At 34.7% G+C, this 25103-nt stretch overlaps 1 protein-coding gene and 1 long non-coding RNA gene across 3 annotated transcripts in view; one reads left to right on the forward strand and one right to left on the reverse strand.

Moving 5' to 3' along the window:
- Nucleotides 1–25103, reverse strand: part of LOC113502889 — a 163050-nt gene that overhangs the window by 63816 nt on the left and 74131 nt on the right. The window lies entirely within an intron of this gene.
- LOC113502892 lies at nt 15077–15738 on the forward strand. The gene is made up of 2 exons (XR_003401387.1): nt 15077–15358; nt 15546–15738. It is a non-coding gene; the product is annotated as an uncharacterized LOC113502892 (long non-coding RNA).

Below are 25103 nucleotides of genomic sequence, written 5' to 3' on the forward strand. Positions count from 1 at the left end.
TTAAAAGCACAAAGCCCATTCATGTGGTATATCAAACTCAACTCCAATCAAAAATACACTTATTCCTTTACATCTTAAGATACAATATCATTTGTGACAGCAATGGAAAGCTGTGAATGCCTTCTGTATGGAAGTTCGCATGTGCATGAGACTATGAGCAGTTGGTATTTCCTAAATGAAATGGTTCTTTCATCTTAAATTGAAGAGATATGTCAGGAATTTCGTGTTATTGAAAGTAAGTAACGTTAATAGGTAAGTAAACAATGATGGAAAGAAGGTTAGGCATGTTTTGAAGAAACATAAATATAAATAGGGTGGTTAAAGAGGCCCCAGTCACCACGTAGATGCCCATGCTTGACCGGTTACTGTCACATCTGAAGAGTTAAAGTTTGGACTTGCGTTACAGCCATCAAATGCTAAAAAAATGTATGAGAGGAAATAAATAAATTTGTTGAAAAGTGCTTTAATTTGTTAAAAGACAGAATAAACCGATATCTCATTCAAATACATAACAAAATCAAAAGATGCCTTAAAAGCCCATTTCAGGAAATTTTGGATCCTTCTAGTTGTCAGCTAAAAATAATCCTAGTTTCGTCGTTTAAAAAAATATTTACTCATCTGAAGTAGATATAGCAATGCAGCAAAAGAACAGGTTTTCATAATATTTTAAAATGTATAACAAAGTATCAATGCTTAAGGTGAGTCGTGACGAAGATATAAACTATTTACTATCGCACAAAGACGATGATTATATTAACAATGTATGTGATGTATAATTACCAATGTAAGCTACAGAAACTACGTCATACATTATGTAAATATGCGATAAATCTGATCCTGTATGTTAAAATATTTGTATCTAGTTATATATTGAAATTTCTAAAAATGACTTAGATTTAAAGGAGTAATTAACTTACCTATTCTTCATTTCCTTTGTCTCCACATGAAGTCGGAACATAAAATGGGAAAAAATCTTAAACAATCCAATACGTCCGTACAGTTTATCAAAACAATCTTCTATTCTCTAACTATATAAAAACAAGCTGTGTGTTGGTTAATCCATTTATCAAGGATTTCTTCTGGTATTAAAATCATGCTACGACCAAAAGGAGAAAACCCCAGTTTCTGAAAACATGAGACAACATGAGATCTAGTGAGTCAGGTATATAACAAGAAGAAAGTGCAGGGCAACGATTCTGCTATCTTACAGTGGCCGATGAATGAATGCAATTGGATTAAAATTGAAATTATTCCTTTTCTCTTAAGCATTTTGTCAATACAATAATTGGAAGTTAATAGTATTGACCTTGGGTTTACCGTTCTGTACTGAATTTTCAATTATTTTGCAGGAAAAAATACAAAAAATGTCATTTTAAGCCAATTTTCATTCATTCATCGGCCACTGTAAAATAGCAGAATTGGGGCCCTGTCGTTTCAATGGCTTTCAAAACGAAGCCTTAAATCGAAAGAAAATCCAGATATGATACAGAATATTTAGTGTTCAAAACTGATATAAAGATTCTAGTCATGCTGTCCACAAGTCTTTATTAGTTTTTTATCAATTTAGCCTTGGCCTGTGTGTCAGACTGTGCAGTATGAGCAGATGTCGACAAAAAAATGTTTTTTATTAAAAATGTGATTATCTAAATGTACCTACTTATATCATATGTAAGTTCTTGATACTTATACTTGATACCTACTTGATATAATTTCGTACAATAATTTGGTTATTTTGTTTAAAATTAGCGCTACCTAAAACAAAGAAAAGTCTTAATTCTCATAAAATTGCTTCGGAATCTTTTTCAAAATAAACAAGGCAATTTTATTATATTAGCATGGAACTAATGTATCTACTAATAAACTAATAAATCAATTAATGACAAAAACTACATTCATTTAAAACAAGTAACGAAGTACAAATATACTGAAAAATATTAATTAAAAAAAATAGCTTTCGATTAATCTTTAATGATAACAAATTCACTTCACATTAGCCTAAATACGAAATTCATTCTCATTTTTATCCTGCGTCTAAAAAAACATTCATTAATTGAGCTACATTGGCTACAATTACAGATGCCGTCTCTAAATTGTCTGAATTGGTGCCATTGGGCCTGGGTGACTGTACAGCTGTCAAGAGCAACACTTAACAGAATAGATAACCGGCTGCAACTCAAGTGGTTAGTCAACGCCATCTAGATTACGATGAAGGAGTTAAAAGATTTATGCTCCTAACTCGGGTACTAAAGATTTCAGATGGAGAGAAAATGTTGAATCTACATCTAAACAAATGAATAAAATGGACCTTGAGAATTGAGTTTAATGCCTCGAAACAAGGTTTAAGAATTCGTTTTGTTAGTGGCTCTACCTTTAATTGTAGTAAGTAATTAAATCTCCCTTTCCGAAGAAACAAATATTTTTATTGATATTATTCATTAATCCCAAGTCCTAAAAATAATACACTTACATAAAAATTAATGGCTCAGTTGCCTTAATAAGTGGTATAAATTCTATTACAGAACAACAATAAATGTATGCTGTACGAAATCTGCCGTTCTCCTTTCCTATCCCGTTTAACAATGTATTCTGCTGTGCTGCTTCTGTACTGTATTGCTCAGTATCCTGTTTTGTATTACTCAAATTTCCTGCAAAATATTCACGAAGATACCTTAAATTGCGATTATTTGGCGAGGTCACCATAAGAGACCTCGGCCCGTGTTTATTTAAATCAATTCCACAGATAACATATCAAATATTAACACGCAGTTACATTATAACTGAATTCGCACAATTATTCTGAATTCACTTAACTATTTACGCATAATGAATATAGACGGATACATGATCTCAGGTTTCGCCGGAAGGGCTGATGCTTGCCTGGGTAGCGGTATTGTCCGGTTACCGTGGCCCGGGCATAGAGTGGTTTTAATTAGTACAAGTCTAACATTCACATCCGGTCAAACCAAAGCGGAAGATGTCATTCGATGATTTCCCATCCGAAAAAAAGGTTTCGCAAAAATTCCTTTCACATCTTTCTTCACAAGGCTGAAATGGAGTCTATAATAAATTTTCCATAGACCAACCCCTTATCAGATGTAACTAAAATTTGAAGGGTAACACTCCTATTAAGACGGGGTGTTAGTTATTGTCTCCTATCAAAAAAGCAAAAAAAAATGTGTTGTGAATTAAAACAACCCAAAACGACCCGAAAACTAACCACCTCTAATCTAAATCTACCTTTTCCAGACAACTCAACTTTCAACATTAATAAACAAAGTAATAACAATATAATTTATCGACTGTAACCGTTAATTAATTTCTTCCCCCTGTATAAGTTGCTATAAAACTAAATGAGCATTTAAAACGTGTATCTCAATCATCGGTATACGGGTGGACTTGAGAGTAATGATTCGTAACAGAGGGCTTCTACCTCTTCAAGTGAGCCTGTTGCTGTGGTGTGAGAGAGAGACCGCTCTACAAAATGTGTGTGCTATCTCGCTTTTACAACTATACCTTAATTTAAAGATATGTTGGTATTCATAGTGAATACTTACTCGGCGGACCGCTGAAGAATAACAAAAAGATTTTTCCAGAAATTTTAATCATTATTACTAGCCTGGTACGTTACACCGCTAGGCAAAGGCTTCCAAACTTCTTCCACTTGTCTCTCTCATGAGCCGCAGGTGATCAGTTCGGTAAGAACGAATCCAGATGATCATGACATCTCCGTCTAGGTCAGCCTCACTGACGATTGTAATTTTAGCCCAAAGATTAGTTGGCAAAGTATGTATAAAACCTTACTATATAAAAAAAATATACATACGTAATTTTAGTGACTGCGAGTGCGCAACTCTATAGATTTTACAGTCTACCATTAATGTACCAATCCGATGAATCGTGAACATTTTATTGGGATGGACTGTATGCACATAAAACTCGGATAACTTAGACAAATATCATAAAGTTTAAGTGCTTTTTACTTTTTATTGTAAATACGGTTAGCAACAAAAGACGGTTAACATAAATTCGATTTTTTAAGCAAATTCACACAATCAAATGTAAAGTTTTACTGTTAAGTTTTAAAGTACTAAAATATGATTGTAAACCCTTTAGTTTAAATGCCCTAAATACTAACTAACTACATGTCTGGGCTGGCCTGCCAGACCTGCAACCACATCTCATAGTAATGTTATTGTTGAAGAGTGACAGCACTATATAATGTAGAGCGGCGTCTCGCACCAATGAATAGCCGGGCTTCACGAATAGCCGAGTGGTTAAGATCACCAAACCACTGAGCTCGCGGTCCGGGGGTTGGATCCCCGCGTAGGACAAGCATTTGTGTGTTCCCTGATGTGTCCCTCGTGTCTGGGTGTCATTGAGCATGTGATTTGAATGTTTGTGAAATCCCCGCGATACGAGGATTCAATTATCATAATGTGAGAGTAATTTTTTCCAGAAAAAAACCTGCAAAATTATATCATTTTTGCTTATTCTCTTTCGTTGCAGCCAGTACTTTATAAGTTCTATCTAATCTGATTGAACTTAGTAAGGTACTTAAATATGAATGTTAAAACGATTTTTTATTTTGGTCCGTAGATGTATTTCATCTCGAAGTTATTATTATTAACGACATAGATATCAATTTTGATATAATTTTTTTATTGTGTATATTGTAAAATACGGAAAAACAGTTTATCTGAGACACTAAATTTGTTGTTTATAGAAATAAACTATTACATTTAAGTTAACTTTTTTTGTCATTGTCTATGGCTTGTCCTTTTTAGACCCTAGACTATCTGTATCCCAAACTTCATTACAATCAGTTGAGTAGTTATTGAGTGAAAAACAAGACAGACATACAGAAACACTTTCTTATTTTTATAATTATGGTCTATAACCTACAAAACAAAGAAATATATCTAATAACAAACAGATGAAGCGTGTCTGTTAAACAGAACAGAGAAACAAACGACGCGTACTATAATATCAATATTTATGCTCTACCCGAGACTCGAACCCGCACCATCATTACGTGATACGAATCGCAGATGCACGATACTTCTTATTCAAAGTAAATTGCATATTATGCTTTCTAGTTCCATGATACTGGATATCACGGAAAAACAATTATTTTTTAGAATACCAGCCTATATAATTTGAATTGTAAATTAGCAACACCATGTATCATAATAATGGCCTTTGTTAACGTCCAATTATGAAGAAAATTGTTATAGATATCATAAGTTGCATGTACCAAAACACTGAAATAAATAATTGTTTTATCAGTGATTCTTTCTGCTCTACGCAATTGAATTATTCGCGAAATTTTCTATCCTGTTGACTTCAATTACGACCAAAGGAGACATCTTTCAATTCAGTCCGAGTAAATATTGTTTACCATACATTTCATAATCTTAAGTGCTTTTTATCTCCACCTTTTACAATGATGTGATAAAATGAAAGTTTAGTCAAATATCCTAGACAACGGTTTATAGCAAAAAATTAGAGTAGACGTCGGACGCTTTATGATTAGATAATAAATAAATAAATGCATCACATACATTATTCTGAACCCAAAGTAAGTTGCTAAAGCACTTATTTTATGTAATTCAGATATAAAGAAGGTACCACAAACACCCAGACCCGAGACAATGGAGAAATGTGAATTTTTACATTGACCCGACTGGGGATCGAACCCGGGACCTCAGAGCTAGCGTCACCTTGAAACTCGTGCATACGCCACTCGACCACGGGGGTCATCGTCGTCATAATGTTTGTGACAGTAATATATACCACAGCAACACCAAAAGGGGATCGTTTTTAAACCCTCTCCATAAAATATAACACAATTTAGATAATTTAAATGCAAGGGTTACCTACATACGGGATAACTCAAACAAATAAACTTTATAAATCCATTTGATATCGTGTCGCCCGCATCATCCGATCACTTTTACTGCATGCTATTGTAGGTATAATTATCTATACTTATAATAAATCTGTAGAGAGGTCAATTCTGTACATAAAATATATTTAAAAAATAACTATCAAGGGGTGGTTAGGGATCGCTACTGATGCCAAAAATGCAATCAGTAAAATTTTTGTCTGTCTGTCTGTCTGTCTGTCTGTCTGTCTGTCTGTCTGTCTGTCTGTATATTCGTTATAGAAACAAAAACTACTCGACGGATTTTAACGAAATTTGGCACAATTATTCTTCATACTCTTGGGCAGGTTATAGTATACTTTTCATTACGCTACGACCAATAGGAGCAGAGCAGTGAAGGGAAATATTGGGAAAACGGGGTAAGTTACTCCATTTTTTAAGCTTCCGTCACGTGTGCAGGCTTATAGGTTAAAGCTACATAGAAATCATGTATGACGGAAATATTCTCCCTAAAATTATATAAAAAATATTCCTCGACAGCATATGTCTAACTTTTATGGTTGACTCACAATAACACGTGAAACTCCCGATAGCTTAGCAATTCGGAGATTTCTGATTGTATTTGTCTACTCTAACGTTTACAACACTATCACTCATCCCCAATTAAAAAAGTTAACATTATTACCTATTCAATAAAAAAAGAATCATGTAAATCGGTGTAGAAACACCAAAGTTATACATGAAATAATAAGAAATCGCGCGTGAATACAGAGTCATGCTATAAGGATTATTTTTGTGTATCGGTTGCCGCGCTCGACGCGCGTCGTGGCGGGAGGTATAAAAAGGCGGGGGGTCCGCGCTCGAGCGTCATACAATATTTGGCTGTTGATGCGAATAGACGTTCAGACTGTTCGACCTTATTGACAATCAATAATTGTTATTTGCAAACCGTGCTTATCAGCACGACTTTTAGTCTTTGAATAGTTTATTTTTAGAATTGTTTTGTTGTTAGTTTATATAATAGGTATTAGATTAATAGTATTAGTAGTAGTACACCTTTTAGTTATTTTGGTAGTGTTTAATTGTATTAATAGTTTATTTTCGTAATTGGTAGTGTTTAATTATATTAATAGTTTATTTTCGTAATTTTTATATTATTTATTTTGGTAGTGTTTAATTGTATTAATAGTTTATTTTCGTAATTTGGTAGTGTTTAATTAAATTAATAGTTTATTTTCGTAATTGGTAGTGTTTAATTAAATTAATAGTTTATTTTCGTAATTGGTAGTGTTTAATTATATTAATAGTTTATTTTCGTTATTATTATATTAGTTATTTTGGTAGTGTTTAATTGTATTAATAGTTTATTTTCGTAATTATTACATAATAACTATATATAATTGTAAGTGTAAGGTAGCTTCAGTTACCGTCGATTAAAAATACACAATGCCACCTAAAAAACGACCATCTTTATCTCGAAATTCGAGAGATGCTAAAAGGATGAGAAATGCGCGTTCTCAAGAATCGGCAGAGGAAAGAGCACATCGGTTAAACTCTATGAGAGTTAGTGCCTCAACCTCTCGAGCCAATGAAAGCTCTCCAGAGAGAGAGATGCGATTAGCAGCTGACAGAGCGAGACGAGCTACATCACGGGCGTCTCAAAGCTCTTCTCAACGAGAGCTGAGGCTTACCATTGACCGAGAACAACATGTGTTATCCCGAGATGCTGAAACTGCGTCACAACGAGAATTGCGTCTCACTGCTGACCGCGAACGGCATACATTGTCTCGCGAGTCAGAAACCTACACTGAGAGGGAATTGCGTCTCACAGCTGACCGCGAACGTCATATATTGTCTCGCGAGTCAGAAACCTTCACTGACAGAGAATTGCGTCTCACAGCTGACCGCGAACGTCATATATTGTCTCGCGAGTCAGAAACCTACACTGAGAGGGAATTGCGTCTCACAGCTGACCGCGAACGTCATATATTGTCTCGCGAGTCAGAAACCTACACTGAGAGGGAATTGCGTCTCACAGCTGACCGCGAACGTCATATATTGTCTCGCGAGTCAGAAACCTACACTGAGAGGGAATTGCGTCTCACAGCTGACCGCGAACGTCATATATTGTCTCGCGAGTCAGAAACCTACACTGAGAGGGAATTGCGTCTCACAGCTGACCGCGAACGTCATATTTTATCTCGAGAATCTGAAACTTTAACTCAATATGAAGACCGTTTGACAAATGATAGGGTGCACCATAATGTTATTCGATCTCTCGAAGACGCACATGAGCATGAACAACGACTAGAGTCGGTACGCGAATATTATAATTCTTTGAGACAAGAACGATCAGTAAGTTTGTCTAATGAAAGATTAAGAATCGAAAATATTCGGTCTCTTGAAACGGACGAACAGCGAGAGGCCCGTCTTACTGCAGACAGATTTCGACATAGCCTTAATAACTTAGATGTACACATAGAAGATCAATCTAGAAATTCGGTGGCTTGGTCCGACAAATATAAAAGTGGGTTTGCTTATAACCTCACAATTGATTATGGATCATCTTCTGTAATAGGCGATATGAACGTGGTATGTCGTTTTTGTAATGCTTCAAAGTGGAGTAAGGAGTCAGCTGGTTTCTGTTGTTCTACAGGTAAAATAAATTTGCCTTCATTCGAAGACCCACCGGAACCTTTGAAATCACTACTTTTAGGGGAACATATACAATCTAAACAGTTTTTAGATAATATTCGCACTTATAATAGTGCATTTCAAATGACATCCTTTGGCGCTCAACAAATCTCAGAAGGTCATTTCATGCCTACTTTTAAGATACAAGGTCAGGTTTACCATTTGATAGGATCCCTTTTGCCTGAAAACCAACCTAAGTTTCTTCAAATATATTTTGTATCCGACTACAACGAACAGTCGAATATAAGAAATCAATATTTCCCGAATTTAAATACTGAACTCATATCACAACTTCAGAACATGTTGCATCAGGTTAATTCGTATGTATGCAGTTTTAAATCGGCATTAGAAGCTCTTCCTCGGGATGATGATAACAATTATAAAATTGTTATAAATGCCGATAGGCGTCCAACTCAGGAACACCCTGGGCGTTATAATGCTCCATCCACGAATGAAGTTGCTGTGGTATTGGTCGACCAGGAATGTGATAGGCGTGATATCGTTATCCGTTCCAGAGATAATCGTTTGCAACGTATTTATGAAACCCACAGGGCTTACGACAGTTTGCAATATCCTTTGATATACTGTCGAGGGGAAGATGGTTATAATTTTGCTTTATACCAAACTGATCCGCGTACAGGCGCACCTAATTATAATAAAAAGATTTCATGCCTTCAATTTTACTGTTACCACTTGCAAGTAAGACGGAATAGGTTTGTATACTTTCAACGTTTTCGTGGCTTATTCAATCAGTTTATTGTAGACATGTACGCAAAAATTGAAACCGAAAGATTAGTTTATATACGATCTAATCAAAGGCAGCTGCGCGTTGAAGAATACGTGCACCTTCGCGACGCCATGCAGCAAGATAACGATACGGTGAATATGGGTCGTTTAGTTATTTTGCCCTCTTCTTTTACTGGTGGTCCACGATACATGCACGAACGTACTCAAGATGCTTTTTGTTACGTAAGAAAATATGGACGTCCCGACTTATTTATTACTGTAACTACCAATCCTAAGTGGGATGAAATTACTCGGGAGCTTCTTGAGGGTCAAGCACCGCATGACCGCCATGATATCATAGCAAGAGTTTTTCATTTAAAATTAAAATCAATGATAGATCTACTTACCAAAGATAAAATTTTTGGAGAAGTATTGTGTTATATGTATAGTATTGAATGACAAAAACGCGGCTTACCTCACGCACATATCCTGCTTTGGTTAAAAGATAAGGTTCGACCTAATGATGTAGACAGTTTAATCAGTGCTGAAATTCCAAGTCCGATTGCAGATCCCGTGTTATACGACATTGTTAAAACTCATATGATACATGGTCCATGTGGTTCGTTTAACGGGAATTCTCCTTGCATGCAAGACGGTCGTTGCACTAAAAGATATCCAAAAGCCTTAGTGGATGGCACTGTAACAGGACATGATGGATACCCATTATATCGTCGCCGTTCAAGAGATAATGATGGTTTTACTGTTGAAAAGCGAGTGTCTGGACAACAAGTTACTTTAGATAATAGGTGGGTCGTTCCGTATTCTCCTATGTTGTCCAGAGCATTTCAAGCTCACATAAATGTTGAAATGTGTAATAGTGTAGAGTCAATAAAATATATTTGTAAGTATATTAATAAGGGCAGTGACCAAGCTACATTTGCTTTGAGAAATGAACATGATGAAGTTACAAGATTTCAGTCAGGCAGATATATAAGTTCTTCAGAAGCTGTGTGGCGGATCTTAAGTTTCAACATTCACGAAAGATATCCACCTGTGACTTATCTGGATGTTCATCTTGAAGGCGGCCAACGTATATATTTCAACGCCGAAAATGTCACAGAACGGTTAGAGAACCCTAGACAAACAAGTTTATTAGCATTCTTTCGACTTTGCCAAACTGATGATTTTGCAAAATCTCTTTTGTATGAGGAAGTTCCATCGTATTATACCTACGATAAGCAACGGGGTGTCTTTAATCGAAGACGCCGTGGCAGGCCTGTAGATGGCGAGTCAGGTATTTTTAAAGAACATGTTCTTGGTAGAGTGTACACCGTTCATCCTAACAACGCTGAGTGTTTCTATTTGCGATTATTATTACATACCGTGCGAGGACCAACCTCATTTATAGATTTGAGAAAAGTAGACGATGTTGTTTATCCCACTTATCAAGCAGCTTGCCAAGCGCGTCATTTGCTTGAAAATGATCAGCATTGGGATGACGCTTTAGCAGAATCCTGTGTTAGTGATAATCCACGACGGTTACGCCATTTATTTGTAACATTACTCACATTTTGTAATTTGTCAGATGCTGTAACATTATGGGAAAAATATAAAGAAAAATTTTCAGAAGACTTTCTTAGAAATATACCTAACAATGATGAAGGCACAACTAATGATAATTTCCGTGATCTTGCCATAAATCAGTGCTTATTAGCTCTTCAGGATGACTTAACAGTAGTAGGCGGTAAATCACTCTGTGAATATGGTTTGCCAACACCAACCTCAGTCGGAGAGGTAACTAATAGGGAATATTCCGCAGAGATTGGTTACAATTTAACGGAACTGCTGACAACATTAGAAAACGGTGTCCCAATGATGACTGCAGAACAACGTTCAGTTTATGACCGCGTGTGCAATAGTGTTCAAAATAATTTGGGAACAATATGGTTTTTAGATGCACCTGGAGGAACTGGAAAAACCTTTTTGACTAAATTAATATTGGCTTATGTTCGAAATCAACGTAAAATTGCTCTTGCCGTAGCTTCATCAGGGATAGCTGCAACATTGCTACCAGGAGGTAAAACTGCTCACAGTATGTTTAAAATACCAATTGATTTAGATCGCACGGAAAATCCAACCTGTAGTATTTCAAGAAATAGCGACAAAGCTAAGGTATTACGCGAGTGTAGTTTAATCATATGGGATGAATGCACGATGGCCCATCGAAAAGGAGTAGAAGCGGTAGACAGAACTTTAAGGGATATAAGACAAAATGATCGACCAATGGGCGGTATCACGGTTTTATTTTGTGGTGATTTCCGACAAACCTTACCGGTAATACCACGGGGAACCCGAGCTGATGAGGTTAGGGCTTGCCTGAAAAGCTCTTATTTATGGCGAGATATACAATCGGTGCATTTGACTATAAATATGCGAGTGAGAACTGGAGATAACCCGGATGATAGTCAATTTTCTGACACATTATTAAAGATTGGTGAAGGTACCTATCCACAACTACACCAAGGAAAACTTATACTGACGCCTGAATTATGTTGTATGGTGCAATCTCAACCACATCTTATATCGTCGGTTTACGGTGACGTAACAAATATATTAAATAGGGACAATTCTTGGCTATGCGAAAGATCTATTTTAACTCCTCGCAATGACCAGGCATCTGAGATCAATAACAAAATACTGTCGAATATACAGGGGGAAAGCAAAGTTTATAGATCAATAAATAGAATGGTCGATGAACAAGAAGCCACTAATTACCCGATAGAATTTTTAAATTCTTTAAATATGCCCGGACTTCCCTCTCATGAAATTTGTTTAAAAATTGGGATACCGATTATTATGCTCCGAAATTTAAAACCACCACAACTTTGCAATGGAACTCGACTAAAAGTAACCCAGTTGCAACAAAATATAATCGAGGCTCAAATTTTAACAGGTTGCGGTGCAGGAGAAACCGTCTTTATTCCCAGAATACCCTTAATACCAAATAATTTTCCATTCCAATTTAAAAGGACGCAATTCCCAGTATCGGTGTGTTATGCAATGACAATTAACAAGGCTCAAGGGCAGACTTTTCGTGTTGCTGGAGTAGATCTCAGTGTCAGTTGTTTCTCACATGGTCAGTTGTATGTTGCTCTTTCCCGTGTTAGCAGTTCTAAAAGTCTTTATGTTCACGTGCCGGACGGGTCAACTTTCAATATAGTTTACCCGGAAGCTTTGCACTAAAGTATTTTCGTTTTATAGGTACCTTTACCTTACCTTTATAAGGCAGTGGTACTTATATTGCCACCAGAATTTGAACCTTAACACATTATTATAAAGTTTAAAAGCTATAAATATTTTTAAGTTCTGTGTCTTATAAAGGGTTAAGCCTTATGTGAACGTGATCTAAACAATATTACCAATATAAATAATAATAATAAATATTACCAATACATTAACTTAATACACAAGGAGTTACACGCTGACGGAGTCGCGGACACAGCTATCTATACTTTTCTGCCGGAAGTCACTATTCCACGCGGACGAAGTCGCGGGCACAAGCTAGTTTTGAGTAATAAGTTAAGTATAGGGGTTATAAAGTCAATTTGATAGCTTGATTGCTTGATAAGTTTATTTAACTCTTTTTGAAAGATTGGTGTAACTTAAATTACCTGTTCTCCTATGTAGTGTTATTTCTTCTAGAATTCGTGCCGATCAAATCGACTCTGAGTTTAAGTTACATTATCGAAAAAAAAATGTCAACTTCACCTTTTTCTTTTTTCTTTTTTTTATAAAGACTTACTCGTGGTTAAGGCCGTCTATAGAATGCACGGATGATGTACTTACCTGTAAACAACAGAAATAAATAATTAGCACAACAGTAACCAATAAAATTAAAATAAAATTATTTCAAACGTTATCTTACATTGACTAGCCCAGTGTTTCTAAGTGTTGTCACCATACATACCAAATAAAATTTTACAATAATACTTTCATCAAAACACACGTGAATATGTTTCTTCTTTTTAATTTTACTATGCAATGCTGCATTCAACAAATCCAATCCAGTTTCACCCTAAAAACTGGCAACACAGGCAAAACATTAGCCCGACAATGCTACAGAAATCATAACAGCAAAGAATGGCCGCGATGAATCTATCAGTTAATCTATTTCAGTTTTAAATAAAACTATTATTAGTCCACGTCCGTTCCAGGCACGTGTTACTATAATTTATGGGTTTTATCCTATGGGAGAATCGATTGGTGAGGAAACCGTAAGGATGTGGCAATGACCAGCTGTGGCCGGCTGGGTGGCCGATAATATCTTGTGGAGATTTGTATTTCCGTCTATAATATATGATAATATAAAAAAATAATCTTAAAGATCGAATGTTTTTTTTTTTTGCAAAAGAGACGCAAGATTTTTTTTCTTACTTTAAGTAGGTTTTATCTGTTATTTCAAGTTGACTTTTATTGAACGGAGTTTTTTTTCTGATAGAGTCAGTATTTAAGTTAAATAATTTAACATACAATGATTTTTATACCTAACTTTTATCTTAATAGCACTTAGATAAAGTTATGTTTAAAATTATTTTTCTCCGAAGCATAAACATCGCATCAAAGCTAAATTCGTCTAAAACATTAACAAACTGCTGTTAGCGTCATCTAGTGGAGGATAGTCGAACTAAGTGAAGCTTCACTACGTTCAACGCTTCTACTTCTTAGCTGTCTCTTAGTTTACGATAAACGCCACTAGATGGCAGGACAGTACTTAAGGTTTACACAACAATACATATATTTTGGTTTATTTTTGTTGAGATTTACGTTCTACTATTATTTCCTGTTTGTGGAAAAGAATTATTATAACCGTAATTAACATTAAAACACATATTACAACTACTCTGTTACACATTATACAACAACAAAAAAACCTTTATTTCCTAACAAAATAACCTAATTTGAAATAACACGTAACAGAAAGAAACAACGAGAAACACAACCTTCACTTAGTTTTACAATATCCGACACGAAAAAAAACAATCAACGAACGAAACCATAGTTACGTATAGTATGAATCAGTTTTTAGTAGATCAAAATTTGATACTTGACCTTTGAAGTTCAATTCATCATTTAGCATTTAGTGCTTTCTCTGGCCTAAAAAGTCCTTTCTAAGATATAAATCATCGACCTTGCTAGGTCAAAGCCTGTTCAGCCGTTCCGGTGCGCGGGCGCACATCGGACCGTGATTTATGAAATTATTGTTGCGAGCGACTCTTGTCGCTCGTAATTGAATCTGAAGCGATGATTGCTCGCTTTAATGGTGTTAAATCACATGTATGTCTGTGTTACTTTCTATGTTTATTTAGGTTTAATGTTAGGGTTAGATGAGGTAGTTTAGTTAGTAGTTTTTGTTGTATTCATTTGCATTGTTACGACATTACTTCTGTTTGTTAAGTAGCTGTAACATGAGAGTAGTGATTAGATACAATTGTTCTTGTTTAAAATATTGAATCTGGTTTATTTAGGACCGAATGTTGGGACACGACTTACTTGGAAAACATTATACACTATTAAAGTTATATAGCTACTCTATTTATGGAAAAATAAACCGTAGTGTCGTTAAGGTTGTAGACATAAATCCAATAATAGGTAGGTACTTAGTCTTCGGTAAATAAAAGGTCGGTCTGTAACCTGTGTTATTAATATACCAAGTAAAACCTTCAAAAACAATTTTATATTTACTGTCTTTTGTCTTTGGTAAACCGCATAGAGTCTGACACGCAAAACATGAGCTAGACAATTTTTAGACATTCTTCATATAGCCACACCAAAATATATATCAAATGTCAGTACATGAATTGTCATTTGCATAAAACGTGTTTACTTTTTTGCTGCGAAATTATTTTAAACCATTAAATATGAAGACTCCTGTTAAGAATGAGGCTAGAAAGCTAATATTCAATATGATTAATAAATTTGATGTGAAAAATAAAGACAATGAACAGATTTTCAATGAAAAAGAACAATGTTTGGTTACAATCTTGCAAGCCATTGGTAAGCACGACACGTTTATCTTGATCCTTTGCTTAATCCTATTACATATTCATATTTGCATGAAACATTTATCTCGCTATCTATGAAAATGTATTCAATGTTTTATATATTTTCGTATTTCTTCAGGAACCGAAAATATAGATGTTAACATTTTTTTTAATAATTTTATAATATTTTTTTGTTGCAGAATGGAATAATTGTATAGAACACGTCATAAAAATCGAAAATAATTACATTGAAACAGATAACATTCTTGAAACGCAACTGAAAAGTTTTACTATAAATGTAAAAGATGATAGTAGTGATAGTGACGAATCTCTTGAAGTAGTTTTTTAGATTCCGATTTTGATTACGAATCACAATAAATAATGTTATAATAACTACGTTTATTTATTTCTCCTCACACTTGCAGAATGCTTATATACAAAAATGACCCTCCTCATTCTGAGAAGAGGCCCTTGCCCTGCAGTGGGACAGTAATGGGTAGATATTATATACACAAAAATACTATGTTTAAAACGGTTGAGCCATTAAAAATCGTATGATATAAAACGACAATAATATTTGTCCATAATTTATTGATCCATGATGTAAAATCAAATATCAAAATGTATTTTTCTTACTATATACAGTGATACCAGCGCTAGATTTTTTGAATTTGCCGCTTTTTTCCAGGATCATGTTTCGTATGTCAGACTCTACCTACTAAGATAACCTACCTATTTCCCATCTTATATTGCAAAAAGAAAACTAGCAAAACTTAATATGGACACACCACAAACCGAACTAGCTAATTAATTACGAATTAATTAGTTTTATTGAACCATTCCTAGGCAAAGGAATTACGAAGGCGATATCTGTAGGTTGACGGTTTTACTGGCCATTTAGAAACAATAATAAAAACTATTTGCTGCCCACAAAGAAAAAAAAGAAATATCATTTTAAATATAGAATCGATTAGCGCGGGAAAGGTCTTATGTCTAATCATAGAGAAGGAAGGAACAGCTTTTAAAACGAGGTCAACGTATTTAAGTTTATAGATACCATAAATAATTATGTTAGGCCATTCTTTTTAATTTGCTCACTCAATTTTAAAATGCATAATAAATCTAAATTCACATATTAGTAAACACAATCAAGAGAAAGAATTTGCTATTATCAGTTGTTATTACTTATCGAAACAAAAAACAACGTGAAAAACACGGGATGAAGGCAAGGGATCAACTTACTAATTGTTTTTTTGTCACGAATACGAACTCTCATTACTTCACACTGTCTCGAACCGACTAGATACAACCCGTTCTTCATTCTGACCATGTTTTGCTCGGATAAAATCAACTTGACTCCTGATAAAAGGACTCACCCATCCTAACATGATTCGAAAGAAGAAAACAGAAAAGACATCCTTTGCAATACAATGATACAATTGAAGCTTAAAACAGTAATATAAACTTCTTATATAACATAAAAAAAATATCTTTTATTACCCGAAACTGGCACTCGACAAGTAAGACGATTGACGAACTCTTTGCTTCATTTTGTGCAGAAAAAGAAAAAACGGTCATAAAACTACGCAGTATCGGTTTGGTTCATTGGTTGCCACTTTCCCAAAACTATGTCAGTACAAATAATATTGTTTCGTATTCTATCGAGAAATCTCGGATCGTGATTACGTTGTATTGCGTTTTAATGCCTCAGTATGCGGCAAAATTGTATTGGAACATTAGAAGAAAGCGAAATACGATTGTATTTAAAAAGGAATTCAATGGATCGAAGTTTAATAGTGTAAATTGTACTGGGTTCTAAAGAAGATGTAGGTTTTTTTGCTGAAATATTTATTACTTATACGTACCTACTAACTGTCAAAATGGGACTAGTCGACGTCGAGACTAGACGACGTCTTTTATAAATTTAGTGTCTGTCAAGAAAAATCGCTATTTAGTCAGAAAGATTTTATATTCGAACATATCACGATTTAGATCTTATTTTCTAAAGTATGTATGTATTTTCATTAGAGATGATGTAGTTGGTGGTTGACAAGGTATAGTTCAGGTATTTTATGTCAATCATGTCAATAAATTATTAATTAGTAAGTTCACAGCTCATTTTGGGCCCCCTCGAACAAAAGTAGAAGAGAGGAGGAATAAGCTTATTATTCTATCTTTATAAACTCTTTAAAAGGCAGCTACTTTTAACCCTGTTACAAACATTGGCCATTAAATTCAACATTCAATAAAAGAGACCTAGGAATAAACTTAATTGAATCCCTCTACTAAACACAACTGCATATAAAAACCTCTTTTCTCTAATTGCTACTTAAATCTAAGTCCAGTTCATTTGACCTTGGCTACTGCTTTCATCTTGAGGATGTTAGAAGGTCAGGCGGCCGCACGACACCAATACACGTCTACTATCACCTTTTAAAAACACATTTGTTCGTGGAAGCGAGACAGACACTAAACGGCGTAGAGCGCTATCTCTTTCCCACAGTATAATTTAAGATGGCGCGGTAGGTTTGCTGCGTCAAGTGTCAAATCAATTATAAGTAATTCCATAGAAACGATTTATTATTAATTTGCAACTTCTAGCCTTGTTTTATTAATAGATTTTGAATTAATTGATGCTTTGGCGATGACTGTTTTATATGTTCGTGTATATGGTGTTGTTTATGGTGTATATTAACATTTCTAGTGTTTTTTAATATTTGAAGGCAAAAAGGGTTTGGACTATTCGATGATTCAATGATATTTAACAGTTTTGATAAATGCCTTAAGCATTGTCTTAAAAAAATATTAATAACGTAACATAATATCCTAGAATCAATGAAATATTTCATTTAAACCATCTACGTTTCTTTTAATGATCTTATCCGTAACATTATTTTAAGATTTCGTCTATTTATTGTTACTCGAATACGAGTGGCCGTCTATTTGGTAAGGCGCCAAACTGTCTGTCCCAAATACTTGCCGGTTTATTTCTACCCTAACAGCTTTATCCTGAAGCTTCCAAATAAAAAGTTACCTTACCGCCTAAACAATACAGCTTAAAATAGCCTGAAGGTACTCTAATATCGAAATTGTTTGTACTTACAACGTAAAATACTCTTTATTTTCATCACAAACAGTTGGTTACTGTTTAGAATGAGTTTTTCTTGTAGAAATAAGTTTTTAAACTAAATTAGACTTTAGCATTCAGAAAATATGATTCAAAATGCCTTGGTTTCTGAAGTACAGTTGAAATAGTTTTGACATTTCAAAATAAGTGTAGTTCGTCTGAAACTGTGGTAATAGGTTTATCCGAAAATGCCAAAACTCCATGATTTATTTAGTGAACTGAGTGTAATTTCGCACACACTTATTCTCGGCCTATTTCGCAAGATGACCTGACTTGCACTTGGTATAAAGAGGCATTTAAGCGAGAGTGAATATATGTTTTGTAGTTTAGCTCTGTTTGATGTCTGTTGTCAAGCTGTAAGCTGACTGGAATTGTTGCTTTCAAAAGCAACAATTCCAGTGGTATTAGCTTCTTATCTACGATGGAATCCAAAACAAAATCAATAAATAGCTCCAAGATTACTTTCTGGGTAACCTTAGGTGACCAAATTCACCGAGACAGCATAACCTTATTTCATGTGAAATACTCCGACCATCCAACAATCATTTGTTATAAATACCTCTCAACCTCTTTTGTGTCCACTGTTGCGTAATGATCTTTTCCCTTCCATGTAGCTTAAGCAGTTTTCCTTTTAACCTGAACGACCGTGCATCATCTCTCGCGTTTTGGCCGGTGCGTGGCAATGCTTTGCAATTCATCACGCACCGACATCGACACACCGTCGGACAATAGAGGCCAATGGCTTACTTTTGCATTTTGGAGACCTACGTGTAAAAGAACCTCCACCTTCTACTGGGATCATTATTAAACCTAACTTTAAAATCTAATTTCCAAATACAGAGGGATTAACCATAACAAACAAATGCACAGTTTATCAGGAGTACAGTTAGCTTCGCCCACGCATACAGTCGCTGGGAACTGGAACGACGATAACTTTGCATCGATTTGCCGCCATGCAATGCAGATTGATAAGACTCGTTCATTATGTGATTAACGTGAATTACTGTTTATAATTGTCTGTCTGTTTAACACGCAATGCGCGCCTTTTTTAATAAGATGAGATACAGTTCAAAGTCGAACTGCATAGATCCATTGTAAAAATATTGTTTTGATATACCTAATACTTTTATAAACGTAACTTAAATTGCTCCATCTTTTCGAGAGCTATGATGCCGGACGCAGACGTACAGACATCTCAAACGTACAACAACCCTCTTCTTGCGTAGGGGGTTACTAAGATATTTGTAACTTATCAATTTGTATGCCAGTTCAGGGTTTAATAAAATCCTAGGTTTGACTTTCCAAGCAAAAATAATCCGCATTTTTATCCCACAATAGCTAAACGGTAGAAATCGTCAGAATTCACCGACATTTTTAAGATGCCGTCTCCTTTGGCGAATCGTCCCACTGACCTTTTCAATTCTAATATCATTCGTAGCTATGTTATATAGAAGGCTTTACGAAGTTATCGGTTATTGCCTCTTGAGGCACGTATTCAAGATTCTTTTCTTTCATATTATTGACTTCTGAGTACCGCTTGTCAGATAGAATGAATGAAATGTTTTCCTCTAACCTTCATAGTTATTTCCTCTTTGGATCAGCCTGGTCAGTGCTGAGGGTCGTGATCTCAGGGCTTGACTGTAGCTTGGATGATTTTGCTTGTTGCAAAAGGTATGAAGACACATGAATGCCGTAACACCTTATGGCATTCATGTGTCTCCAACGTTTGCAATTCCAGCCTCAATTTATCTTCACAAATTAGTTCTCTCGCTTTTGATTTTTGATTTTATTGTGAAACATTAAAGCACCTTCTTTGCTTTTAAAGTATTTGTAAATAATTTATAAGAATAGTTATTTATTAATTACGGATAAAAATGAAAATAAGTTTCATTTTAAAGGCATTTTACTGCCATCAAGTTCACCAGTGCATTCGATTAAAATTCTCAAGTATTTTTTCCCTGAACCTATTGCAATATCATAATAGCTACAGGTATTTAATGCAAATAACTACTTTGATACAGGTCGTCAATTACCTATCTAACTTGAACTGTCTGAAGTTTACAGTTTCATAGAGAGAGAGAGAGATGGAAATATAAAGTGTTAATAAGTGAGAGAGGGTCGGCGATTTCGTTTCATTTATTTAACTGAGGTTAAATTGCCTCTTATTTTACCTTGAAGTTTCACGTGATTCCAATTAATATTTTATTTAGCTAGTTGTAATTAGAGGATCTTCAATTATTTCTAGGATTGTAAGCGACTGAGGAAATAAGATGAGATGCTACTAACTAACAGTAAATATGTCTGTCTATGTTATATTTCTCAGCGTATTTCCTTGCCTTCTGAAACTTACTTTGAGATATTTTATTATTTTTCTATTTAAGTATAACTCTATTCCTTTAGAACAAAAACTATTTTACTAAAGGGTACCAAAAAGGGCCTTCGAATTAAATAACATTATACAAGTGCTTCGCAAAAACGTGATCTCTCCGATAATTCACGACACCCGAATTCAAATTCCAACAAATTGAATGTCTGACCATCGAAACTAATCATAAACGCATAAAATTGAAGAGAAAGTCGTCTGCAGGTCCCGTGGCAGGTAAATTTTAGGGTTGCGCGCCAATTAATAATATCGATACTTTTGTCGATACTTTTGATCGATGAACAATATCACATGCCGATAAAACGACTATCGCCTTAGAACATGATTCTCAATTAGATGTTGCATAATAAATTTGTTTTAATTCTTAAAGTAAAGAAATAATAATTTTTTGCTAGCTTTATTTCGACTTAAGAATCCTTAATAAAAATGCAGTGATCTTTGACGTAAGTTGTATGCATCGGTGCCAATGTTAGAATCTAATTCAAGTCTCATCGCATGCAGCGCTATTTTACGAGGAGAAACTGGCTACTTGACCTTCGTAAACTATTTACTGATTTCCTCAATACTTATTTTTGAAACTTGACTTGTTATAAAATTAAGAATACTTAGATAATAATACTAACAGGGATATTTAAAACCAATACGACAGCATTGTATCTGTATAGTTTTACTCTCAAAAAATATTTGCACGAAGAAAAATTTCATTTTTGACAGCAACACCTCTAACTGTGTAAATTTTAAACTTAAACAATTGCTTTGCAGAACCAATTACGGCAAATTATATATCTATTATAAGACTTCACAAAACTTAATATCCACAAGTCCGCTACCAGCCAAAACAAGGATCAAACTTCGACATTTATCGTTAACCTACCAACATTATTCCTATTATTTCATATCCCCATTCCCGATACCATCCGAAACATCGATAAAGATCAAGTGCATCTCTATAGCACATCAATTAAAACCTGTATTTATACAGTACGTGTTATGTTACATAGGTAACGGTACGGCGAGGGGCAAGAGAACCTGTTCCGAGGCAAGGTGCTGTGTTAGGACATTGTGTTGAACTGCATTTGGTATAGCAGGTGGATGCAAGTTCAATGTGTTACCATGGAGACAGTTTTGTATGGGGAGTTTATACCAAAGAAGGGTGATTAGGATGTATGTTTTTGAGTGTACTTCATTGTATAACAAACAAGAGATAGTTTAATTAGATAACTATCTAGTTACCAGAGACTTTACCCGCTACAAGTCCAGAATGATCCCAGGACAACCTAAAATTTGGATGAAACAACCTAAAATTTACCCGCTACAAGTCCAGAATGATCCCAGGACAACCTAAAATTTGGATGAAACCTATCCTCTGTTAATTCTGGCTAATATAAACTATCTGTAATATCTATGTACCAAGTTTCGTCTAAATCCGTTCAGTGTATTTTATGTGAAAGACATACAACCATACATGCAAACTTTTACGTTTATAATGTGAGTAGGATTTTGAACTGAATTATACGTAGGCACAAATATTCAGATGTTCTGAAACAGTCTGTCTAGAATAGCTGAACACGGAAAATACGGTTCATAAGATCCTCAGTGTTTGCGGAAACCGAAACGCATTTATCAAAATGCTTACGTGCTCAAGTCTGGAGTGAGTAATAAATCTATCCTATGAGACTATGTGGTTCTGAAAACCGATTAAACTTTGATCTCGTCTGTATGAAACTAAATCTATCATGTGATACCTAAATAAATTATTCAAAATCAAAGTTTTACTGTCTGTGCAAAACGATGTTTTTTTTATAAACAGTTCTAGCATCAAGGAATCTTAACCATGTGTCGCTATGGTTTCACAAAAATATAAGGTACATTGGTACATCTAGATGCAGACACCCAGATTCAGAAGTACCTATTCGTGGATCAAAAACGTCCTACGCGGGGTTCAAACCCGCGACGTGAACGTTGAGATTACGCTTAATTTCAACAGTACAGTGTTTAAGTCTCTTTAAGGATTCTAATAATACGTTACTTCAACAAAAGTCTTCGCGCAACTCAGTAGTACTCATTACAAATTATGAAACAAATGACAAACATGAAGATGTTTACAACACTAACCAGCATAACAACAAACAATCACAAGTTGTAGACTATCTTTTCACTAGCGACCAAGGCTTACTTACTATCTCAGATACACGAATCTTCAATTGACTACAAATTTTAACTTTTCTCCGTTATTCGGTATTGTATCTATCTACAGTTTTATTCACATCCATAAAAAACTTGTCCTATAATCTCTTATTCAATACCAGTCTAATCAACCATCAACATACGCATTAAAATACATCTATCTCTTTCAAACAACAGCGCTAAATCTCGCTATCTCTTTTCATCAGCTAATTAAAAAGTGCTATCATTAACCAACGCTTAGATGCATCGCTCCGAACTGCACCGTGACCTAATTATATAATTACCAGTCGACGACGATCGCACAATTGCCGTTGACAAACAATTGTTTTGCAATCGCCTCGCCGCTAAGTAGGGCCTTTCATGTCGGTCGATAATTAAGATAATGACTGTCGCGTCGCTTGACGAACGTAACGCGGTCATTGATGAACAGTTAAATAATGTACACAGGTGGTTTGAATTCGCTGAATATATCTGAAACTAGATTTGGAACAAGGAAAAAGTCGGAGTTTGCGCGTAGGTGAGAAGGGTTGAAGTATTTCTGGAATAGGATGAAAATAAACAAAAAAGGAGTGGAGTTAAACAAAAACTAATACAAGACATCCCAAAATAGAATTGAAGACCAAGTAATAAAATTCAGGAAAGTAGCCCACGGATTCTCCACCGAGTTTTGAAGGAGCAAAACGTTCATGGTCCAAAAATAGAGACCCGTGTTTAGAACTCTTCGTAAATCATAACACATACTTTTCAAGTCTAAAAATAAAATAAAGAAATAAAAAGACAGACATACTCTAGGTAATGAATTAAGTAGGCACTACTATAAATAGGCCTCAATGACGAATTACATAACCTTGCCGAAAAATTTTCTCCCGAATTTTGTTTTGTAGATGTAAAACTTCTTTTTTGTGAATTGAATTTATCTTCTTCACTTGTATTTTACTTCATCAAGTATTCTTCAAGAATAACTTCGCTCCTAAGACAAATTCTTTGCATAATAAACAGTATTCGTCTGAGTTTTTATAGCAGGAATGTGGAATAATTTGTGAGATGAAAATTAAAACGTCGAATGTCGAATTTTTTTGTGTCATTAGAGCCAATTTATTACGTATTCATATTATTAATTCTTTATTATGTTAGATTAAGTATAACATTATAATATTAGTTAGCACTATTTCATTTTATTGTAGTCTTCGAAAAAAATACGTGTTGTTTAAAATATAACATTATTTTCAATAATGTTTATAGCGAATTCATATTGAATAACAGCTGCTAAGATTTTTAGTTTTAGAAACCTCTTAATTTAAATTCTAGTTATGTGCAACGTCTGATTAAGAGGCTATTTACTACATTTCTGTCACTAACTCCAGTTTAGGTCATTGCCAACATTAATAGTTTCACTTAAACTGAAAATCAATCAATCTTCATTCAAAAACTTCAAAGACCATTATATTATTATGTAACGTATAATATAGATTTAATAAACCAAAACGCTGATATTTGCGGCATTACACTTCAAAACTCAAACCTCTTTTTATGAGTTCCAAATAACTTTACGACGTTTTCAAATTGACTTTTATTCAAAATTACGACTTGACAAAGCAATTTACAGAACAAAACCAGCCAACCACCACACCAGCTATGCTAAAATAGTTCTGTTCCATCCGTTAGTCAACAGATTATACATTTATTGACTAGTTTATTTATATCTAGAGCGACAGGCGATCACCGTTAGGTATAACCAGCGACACAGTAATTGTAGATCAAAGGTCAATCAAACCGCTTCTCTGAAACTTTGGCTTCATTATAAAATGACTGCGAAATGGTTTTGATATTAGTTGTTTTGGGTTCATACAGAAAGGGCTAGATCGCGTCATTACTTTATTTAGCGTACAGAAAGGTTTAAATCGGAACTATATTGAGGCAAATCTGTCTGTCCATCTGCTAATCAGTAACATGGTCCTATGTCATGAACTATAATAGCTAGATTGTTGAAATGTGCACTGATCATGATCTAGATTAAGCAACGGTTGTTTAGTTTATATTATTTGTCAAATAATCCATTTT

This window comes from Trichoplusia ni, chromosome 18 (genome assembly GCF_003590095.1).
Source record: "Trichoplusia ni isolate ovarian cell line Hi5 chromosome 18, tn1, whole genome shotgun sequence".
In the NCBI taxonomy this organism is placed as follows: domain Eukaryota; kingdom Metazoa; phylum Arthropoda; class Insecta; order Lepidoptera; family Noctuidae; genus Trichoplusia; species Trichoplusia ni.